Source organism: Marmota marmota, unplaced genomic scaffold (assembly GCF_001458135.2).
Source record: "Marmota marmota marmota unplaced genomic scaffold, marMar, whole genome shotgun sequence".
NCBI lineage: Eukaryota > Metazoa > Chordata > Mammalia > Rodentia > Sciuridae > Marmota > Marmota marmota.
Window position 1 is genome coordinate 15,811,175 of NW_026000174.1, and position 9,702 is coordinate 15,820,876.

At 41.1% G+C, this 9,702-nt stretch overlaps 1 protein-coding gene across 3 annotated transcripts in view; it reads left to right on the top strand.

Annotated features, from left to right (window-relative positions):
- The window catches only part of Numa1 (nuclear mitotic apparatus protein 1), a 78,428-nt gene that overhangs the window by 7,500 nt on the left and 61,226 nt on the right, over positions 1-9,702 (top strand). Inside the window, exon 1 of one of the 3 annotated variants that reach the window (XM_015477503.2) lies at positions 8,602-8,834. The exons of the other annotated variants lie outside the window; for them this stretch is intronic. The gene's annotated coding sequence lies outside the window, so the exon portion shown is untranslated. Of the gene's footprint in view, positions 1-8,601; positions 8,835-9,702 lie in introns of those variants that run through there. 3 annotated transcript variants of the gene reach the window in all.

Sequence of the window (9,702 nt, forward strand, 5' to 3'; positions counted from 1 at the left end):
TTACAAAATTTTGCCACTGTGGGCATTCCAAAACAGTTAAAAACAGATAATGGCCCTGGCTATACTTCTACCTCTTTTAAGCAATTTTGCTCATCATTTGGCATTACTCATACAACAGGAATCCCATAAAATCCACAGGGACAAGGCATAGTTGAAAGAGCTCATCAAACTATTAAAATGTACTTATTAAAGCAAAAAGAGGGAATTGGGAAGGGGTATATATCCCCCAAAGATAAACTTAAAACAACCCTTTTTACTCTAAACTTTTTAAATTTGGATTCATCAGGGCTTAGTGCTGCAGAAAGGCACATGTGTCCAAAAAATGTACATAAGCCCAAGGATATTCTAACAGGACAATGGAAAGGTCCTGACCCAGTGATTGTCCGGAGTCGGGGGTCTGTTTGTGTGTTTCCACAGGGAGAACAGCAGCCGATTTGGATTTCAGAGAGATTAACTAAAACGATTTCTACAGACCAAAAAGAAGATGATTTGGCTCAAATCCAGAACAGCTGATATCCAGAACTCCAGTTTGGCTATCCTTACATATGCGACAGTGGTTCTCCCACACCTGGAGGCTAATGAAACCAGGATGCTTTTTTCAATATCTATTTTATTATTGCCCTTTCCCACATCATGAAGTTCTATTTTATTTTTTGAGCTCATACAGACCTAGGTTAATGTTTTTCTGATCAGTTCTATTTTTTGACTGTGGAGTTTTTAAACATTGCAATGGAGATTTCACCTGTGAAAAGCTACAAGGCCTTTACTATTATGTTATGTGTTGTATGTATTGTATTATTTGTGCACACTTGTGTTTTGTGTTGTATGTCTGTATGTGCGTATGTCCATATATCATATATGAGGAGCGCTCATGAAAAAATGGATCCAAATATTTTTTATTATTCATGTGATTTAAATGGTTTAATTTAAATTGGGTAAACATCTGTTGAGGATTGTTTTAAAATGTGAACAAAATAGAAGGTTAACAGATCTGTTTGTTTACTTTCACCTTTCCTTTTCATTATATCTAATTCTATTCAGGATACTGAATTATTTAGAAAATTGCTTTCTTTTAGTGCCTGCTGGAATGTTACATAATTTTTTTTTTAGCCATCATTGCCAGAATTCCTATCTTCATCTCAGTGCCGGTGAAGACAAAGATAAAACCAGACTACAGCTTCTGCGGTAGCTATCACAACAAACTGTATAAACTGATACATCAATAAATAATGTAACTCAACAAGTGATGCTCAATCAAGGAGTCGATTTACTTTGGGAGGGAATGGACATATTAATAGATTTCTCTGCTTTGAACTGCTTGCAGAACTTGCCTGGACTATGTATCACTTGTATGCATTGTGAACTATCTGTTGGTGCATCAACTTTTGGAAGTGCCGGGGTATTTTTGCTGATGGTGTCATCAGTGGTACAATTTTTCCAAAGGAGCCGTCAATTGGCTTGGTGTCGTGGCATTTTTGTATCCTCCTCCCTTCTGCTTGTGATGGTCGTTCAGCTAAAATTTGGGGGCCAACAGAGGTGAGGCAAAGAACGTCACCCCCCTACTGGTGCAAAGGCTATCCACAAGTATGGCTGTATGCTGGGCTGGTAGTCAATGATGGGTAAGATCCAATTGCAATGGTACCAACCTAAGACAGGAGGCTGACGCCTTGAGGTCAGCCCATCTGATGACGGGTAAAGACCATATGTAGTATTGGACAACCTAAGACAGGCACGGTCCCTAAGCCACATGCTTGTTGTTTAATTAAACAGAAGGGGGGAAATGTTGAGAGCCACAGCCGAGTCAGGATGGCGCCTGGCATCGCCAGAAGGAGTGGTTGAGAGGTGACGCCAGCGAGCCATTAAGATGATGATAATTAAGTTAAGCTGTGTATAATTGCTGTGACTGGATGATGCTGGATTGAAATAGGCTGTATATTCAGTTGTATATAGACCCTTGCTGTCCAGCAATAGGGCGGCTCCTGCTGCCTCGGGCGCCCGCTACTTTTGAGTTCCCGTTGAGTTCTCGCAGGGTTCCCGGGGTTCCCGTGGAGTTTGCGCAGAGCCCGGTGGAGGGTGAGAGTTCCCGGGAAGCGCCTGGAGTGCGGGTGAGAGTTCAGGCAATAAAGTAGTTCCTGTTTGAACCTACAAGTGCCTCGTGGCGGCTCGGTTATTTTGTGCCCAGCCAGACTGTGACACCCTGCCCAGCTGATTCAGGTGCCTCTGAAGGGCATAATGAGGCTGGGTCTAGATGTTTAAAAAAAAACTGGGTGGAACAAATGTTGTCCTCAAGAAACAGCTGGTGACAGGAAGGAGGAAGTCCCAGATAGCCTTTGCTCTCCATTTTCCCTTCAGCACCCCCTGTTGACAGAACTTAACAGGGATCCAGCTGGTAAGAGTGAAATGGAGTTGGTGGAGTCCAAACCCCAGCATCACAGAGCAGAGCCTAATGGAATAGGGGTGGAAATGAGACACAAGAATTTAATAACTGGCACAGTCTAAAAGAATGTTTCTTTATTTTTCTAAGCATTTTCAGGCATATTTAGTAGAAAGGTTTTCAGGTTATCTAATTGATAATACCAACAGTTAATAATATAGCTAACATTTTTTTCAGTATATACTAAGAATGAGACAGTTTTTTATTTTTATTTTTTTGGAGGTGCTGGGGATTGAACCCAGGGCCTTGTGCATGTGAGGCAGGCACTCTACCAACTGAGCTACATCAACAGCCCAAGACATTGTTTTAAGCACTTTATATGAACTACTTCCCAAAACTCAAAGTGGCAAATTCTATTATGATTATTGTTCCTTTTTATAGGGAAGAAAACTGAGAAAAAGATAGATTAGGTCATTTACTTAAAGCCACACAGTTTGTAGATGGTGCCATTGGTGTCCTAGTCCAAGCCTTCTGAATTACATATCCCACATTTCTCTCTCTCTCTCTCTCTTTTTTTTTTTTTTTGGTACCGGGGATTGAACCCATGGGCACTTAACAACTGAGCTATATCCCCAGCCCTTTTTATATTTTGAGACAGGGTCTCACTAAGTTGCTGAGGGCCTCATGAAATTGCTGAGGCTGGCTTTGAATTTGGGATCCTCCTGCCTCAGCTTCTTGCGCGCTGCTGGGATTACAAGCATGTGCCACTGCGCCCAGCCCGTATTCTACATTCTTCACTTCTACAATATGGTGAAAAGTCTTCCCTTTGACAGGCCACAGTCTATCTCCCTATAACTTTCAATCATAAATTCTGTGTTTTTCTTTTCTTTTTTAGTTTATTTTGAGACAGGGTCTTGCTAAGTTCCTTAGAGCCTTGCTAAATTACAGAGGGTGGCTTTGAACTTGCAATCCTCCTGTCTTAGCCTCTTGAGTCTCTGGGATTACAGGTTTGTGCCACCATGTCCTGCTGGTTTTATCTTCTTGTGAGGGACTCATAAGTCTTTCTCCTCATCTGCACTACAGGCATGCATATATTTGAAAGTTTTATGTCCCCTCCTCCCTCCCTAACTATTTGTATTCTCTCCTGTGTTCAGCATGACATACTCCTTCCAGACCCTTTAGCATGGTTATTGGCATTTTTCCTCTGCATTTACTTTCACTTTGCTCTTCAGAAGTGGGGGCACTGTGTGTCACCTTCTGCTAAATAACTTGAGACTGCATTGGTAATAGTCTGCATGGATAGCTCTTCTGTCAGATTTGTGTTTCATTGAGAGTATACCGAATGATACCCTCACCATAGATGCCTTTCCCCTACTGGCAGGCAGCCATTATGTTTTTATTTAAATTTTTTTTTTTCCCCCGGTGGTGGTACTGGGGATAGAACCCAGACATACTCTATCACTGAGCTACATCCCCACCCCACTTTTTAATTTTTTTCTTTTGAGATAGGGTCTCATGAAGTTGCTGAGGCTGGCTTTGAACTTGTGTTCCTCCTGCCTCAGCTTCCTGAGTCACTAGAATTAAAGGTATGCACCTCCATGCCTAGACTTAAACATTTTTTTTTTGGTACTGGGAATTGAGCTCAGGGGTACTCAACCACTGAGCCACATCCCCAGCCCTATTTTGTATTTTATTTAGACACAGGGTCTCACTGAATTGCTTAGGGCTTTGCTAAATTGCTGAGACTGGCTTTGAACTTTGAACTCATGATCCTCCTGTCTCAGCCTCTCAAGCTGCTCGGATTACAGGCATGCACCACCATGCCCAGCAACCTTAAACTTTTATTTTTATATATATACATTTTTTTTTTTTTTTTTTTTAGTTGTAGATGGACACAATACCTTTATTTATTTATTTTTATGTGGTGCTGAGGATCGAACCCAGGGCCCCACACATGCTAGGCAAGTGCTCTACCACTGAGCCACAACCCCAGTCTCAAACATTTAAAAAAAATATATATTTTTTGCAGTATTGGAGATCAAACCCAGGAACTCTCACATGTGAGGCAAGTGATCTACTAGTGAGCTACATCCCTAGTCCTTTTTATTTTGAGACAAGGTCTCACTAAGTGGCTGAGGCCAGTTTCAACCTTGCAATTCTCCTGCCTCAGCCTCCTGAGGTGCTAGGATTACAGTTGTGCATTACTGTGCCTGGTAAGGCAGCCGTTTTAATAGTAACAGGTGAATTAGTCTCTACCATTTCTATTTTATTTTATTTTATTTTTTAATGCCAAACACAGAACTTTACATTTACTTCTATTAAATTTTTTCTTGTTGTTTTTGGTAACATCAAACTTGCTAAGCTATTTTTGTCAGGTAACATCTAAAAGCATGTATTTTCTGTTCTTTATAGTTTAATTCCATAGTTTGACAAGCAGGCCTTATATGTCTTCATTTTGAGTCTTTGGTAAAATCCTAAACGTGGGCTAGGCATGGTGACACCCCAGCTTCTGGAGAGGCTGAGGCAGGAGGATTGCAAGTTCCAAGGTAGCCTGGGCAATTTATCAAGAATCTGTTGCAATAAAAGGTCTGGGGATGTAGCTCAGTGGTAAACTCCCTGGGTTTAATCCCCAGTACCAGAAAAAGAAAAAGAAAAAAAAAAAAACCCTGAACATTGTAGGTGTGAGAAAGAAGCTCCATGTTATGGTACTATAGATCTTACTACAGTTAATGGAAGTTTGGGGGAAATAGTTTTGACTATTCCTTCTGGTAGACTGGTAGAGGAGCTATGTAAAAAAGAGCGAGGTCATTGAGAGCAGGAGAGAACCAAGGATAAGGGTTGGCTATTGGGTAGTCAGTCGCCCTAACAAGGGGTCACTTGATAGAATCTTGTGGCTGTAGAAGGGAAAGAGGGCTTTGTTGCACAGCCTGCTCCTGTGTTGAGGCCCCTGTTGGCAACTGTGTCACCTGCTCTTTCTGTCCTATTTAAGGGCCAGTTTCTTTGAAGCTAGTGCAGGAAATGCCAGTGATTAATCCTTGTAGATTTCTTCTGCCTTATTGCAGCTGAGAACTAGTTTATCTGGCAAGGAGTAAAGACTGCATATATTTCAGACATATTTATTTGACCACGTGAGTACTGTCCTATGACTTGCCAGGGTCACTTGTTTACAGGCTGTAAAGTTTTTGATGCTCTGTGGCAAGGAGGATGCATTGTGACTTTAATACTTGGTGCTCTGTGTGCACAGCAGCTGCATTCTGCTTTGTTGTGGGCATTTGTTGAGTCTGTACTTCTCTGATGGCCTTAGTGGAGAGTGAGGAAATAATGTAATGGCTTTGATTTCCTGCTTTTCTAGATTTCCTGTGGCATGATGGTGTAAGTTTTGGAGAATCCTCTTGTTCCCTGAGAGCTCCTGCTGTACCCCTCATGAACTGCAGGAAAATGGACTCTGTCAGGTTGCTAGCCTCCAGAGCCCAGTTTCCTCAGGCAGTGAATGATTGCCTACTGCCTCTCACCCAGCTGAGTATATGAAAAAGTATATAATGCAGGATTTCCCTCCTTACCAGTTTTTTATTTTGAACAATTTCAAACCTATAGATACTTCAAAAGAATAATATAACAAATACTTGTATACATTTACATTCATCTAGTATTAACATTTTGTCACATTGGCTCTGTATCCTTCATTATCTCACCCTTTTGACTATTAGATATGCATATATTACTTCATCCCTAAATGTTTCAGCATGTATTTCCTAAAAAAGGATATCTTCCTATATAACCACACTTCTATTAACACTCAGAAAATTTACCATTGATTCAAATAAATCTTGAATACAATACTTTGGATTTCTGAAATCTTCCCAAAGGTAACTCCTATAACACTTTTTATTTTTTTCTATTCAGCATCCATTGAGGGATCATGCACTACATGTACTTATGATTTTGTCATTTCTTTAGCCTGGCTTTAACCTTGAACAGTTGTGTGTGTGTGTGTGTGTGTGTGAGAGAGAGAGAGAGAGAGAGAGCGCTTGCACACGCTTGTTGGGGTAGGGGTGGGGGTAGACTGGGGATTGAACCAAGGGGCTTTCTACCACTGAGCCACATCCTCAGTCCTTTTTATTTTTAATTTTGAGACAGCTTCTCACTAAATTGTGGAGACTTTGTGCGATCCTCCATCATCAGCCTCCGTCTCCGGTCACTAGGATTACAGGTGTGTGCCATTGTGCCTGCCTGGTGAAAGCAGTTCTTTATTCTCTTTCTTTTTCTTTTTCTTTTTTTTTTTTTAAGAGAGAGAGAGAGAGACAGAGAGAGGAATTTTTTTTATATTTATTTTTTAGTTATTGGTGGACACAACATCTTTGTTTGTATGTGGTGCTGAGGATTGAACCCGGGCTGCACGCATGCCAGGCGAGCGCGCTACCGCTTGAGCCACATCCCCAGCCCTTTATTCTCTTTCTTTTCTTTTTTGCAATACTGTAGATTGAACAGGGATTACTATTGAGCTATACCTAAAACTGTTAATTTTTTTTTGAAAAGGTGTCTCATTAAGTTGGCCTTGAACTTGTGATCCTCCTGCCTCAGCCTCAAGATTATAGGTGTGCCTCACAGCACCACTGCCCCCAGTTTCTATTTCTTTCATTCTTTTTTTTTCTTTTTTGTGGTACTGAGAATTGAATCCAGAGCCTTGTGCATCACGTGCTAAGCAAATGTTTTATCACAGAGTTCCAGCTCCAGCCTCTTTAATCTCACTCTTCTTCTTCTTTTTTTTTTTTTTGGTACCAGGAAATGAACCCATGGGTGCTTAGCCACTGACCCACATCCCAGCCCTTTTTATTTTTTATTTTGAGACAGGGTCTCGCTAAGTTGCTTAGGGCCTCATTAAGTTGCAGAGGCTATCTTTGAACTTGCATTCCTCCTGCCTCAGCCTCCTGAGTCACTGGGATTACAGGCGTGTGCCACCAGATTTGGCTTATTTTACCTTGTATTCTTTTTTGTCTTTCATAGTACTGATTTTTAAAAAAATTTTTGTTGTTGTTGATTGACCTTTATTTATTATATGTGGTGCCGAGAATCGAACCCAGTGCCTCACACATGCTAACACTCCACCAACCCCAGCCCCATAGTATTGATGTTTTTAAAATGTTCAGATTAGTTGTTTTTCGGAATGTCTCTTAATTTGGATTTGTGTGATTGTTTTTTTCTTGATTAGATAAAAGTTAAACATTTTTGGTTGGGGATTATGTAAGTTTATCATTAGTCTGATTAGTGAAGCTAAAACTAAAATACACAGCAGCAGAATCCACTTTTGCAAGGCAGTATATAATTTAGCACTTGATTGTGCTGGCTCATTTGGAAATCCTATAGGAATCAAGAGAAGAGGAAATTTAGTAGGATTTGGAATAACCAGGAAGGCTTTGGCTGGAAGATGGACAGAATCTGAGACACTTGTGAATGGTTAGTTAGATAAGCTGTGATATGGGCCTCTCATCCACTATTTAGGTTGTATCTCATGAAAAATGAATTTGAGACCTCTGTCTTTTGTGGTGTTTGTACTGCTGGGAAGCCTAGTGGTACAGAATGCTTGATTTCTTCAGACAGGTCTAAAAACTGTGTTTTGCTAGCTGCCTAACTATAGGGAAGTTTCCTCACTTGCAAGATAAAAAGACTTAACTATTTAAAAGGTTATTGTGGTGTTCACAGTGAAGTATTACATTAATATTTCAATTAAAATATTTGAACGCCTTGAGGAGGCCACAGTGTTCCCTAGTTCTTCCACATGTCCTACTGGAACATTCATTTCTGTGACCAGCCTGACCCCTGAAGGTGTGTGAGTTTGCTACTCCTGGTGGCATGAGAATGAGACAGGTCTTGGCTCATGCACAGAAGTGGGAAGACTGGCTTGATTAGTTCCCAGTCTACTCATGGAACAGTGGCAAATAATGGTGAATAAATGACTTATGATCACACAGTGGAGGATTTGGGAAGTTAAACCAAGGTCTGATGTTTTAGGAGAAGAAAACTGTGCAAGGTTTTGGAAACATTCTTGAAAATAAGATTGATGTGGAGCCTCTGGAGGAAGGACCTTTTCTGGTTTAGAGACGGGAATCCTGATAGGGCAGAGCCTCCTCAGTTCTGACCAGTTCAGCCTCCTCAGTTCTGGGGGTGTGGTTTGGCATTCTTGCCACAGGAGGCCAGAATTTCTGCCCCAGTGACTCTTCCTGCTCTGCCACTGACTCATTCCATTGACCTGGCCCACATGGCTTCCCTTCTCCCTGCTGTCTGATCTATACAACACCGGGGTTGTCCAGGATGATGACGCTGAGCTGACCAACAGTGGTGGGAAGGCGGAATGAAGAAGCATTCCTATCGCTTTGCCCCTTTTTTCCTGGGTAGAGACTAATTTGAATCCAGACTGCCTGGGATCACTCTCGCCTAGCCTGCGCAGGCTGTCTGCCAAGAGGTAAGCCAAGATGGTTCCTGCCGTCCCTTTGCTTTTTCATATATCAACTTTTTCCTAAATGGGACCTCTGCTGTTTTCTTTTTCCCTGATTAAGGTTCTTCAAAGTAACCTTCTTTCAATCACTTATAGCAAACATGTTATTGTAGAAGGTGTACCAAGATTTTTCCAGTTGTGAGGGGGAGTATCCAGAAGTTTTCACTGACCCCTCTCTGAGGTAGATTGCCAGAATTCTTGTGAGCCAGACACTAACCTTGGGTCACCACAGGGAGGCCCTGGTCTTAAGTCCATTTCTCTGCTACTGTGTTTCAGAACCATTCCTGGTATGCTTTATTGTTCCAAATTATTTCCCCAGGGGAATGGAAGACAAAAGTGAGGAGCTGAAAATAGGAAGCTGTATGGATAAATATGTGGTGTTTTTTTTTTGGAGCCAGGATATCTGAATTTTCTAGTCCTAGCTCTTGCTACTAATTCGACTAGAAACAAATTGCCTAACCTCAATGGATTGGAGTTTTCTCATATATAAAAATAGACATTTGGATTATATGATCTCTAGATTTTTTTTCAGGGTCAGAATTTATGATTATGTAATGTATGATTGTACTGTACATATCCATTGTAATTGTGGGATAATTACAATGTTTGTAAGTTTGTCCCTCTTAAAGTGTGTTCTCAGCTTTACATTTATTCTGGTATGCTGCTGATGCTCAGAACACTTTTTTTGACTTCTGAGCCACTCTTTTGAGTATCCTTAGTGGTAACAAATCTTCACTTTTGCTTGGTGGAGTCAGTCATTGCAAATAGCCAGAAGATACTGTGAGCCAAAGAATCAAGCAAAGCAATCCCCCTACTTTTTTTTTTTTTTTTTGGT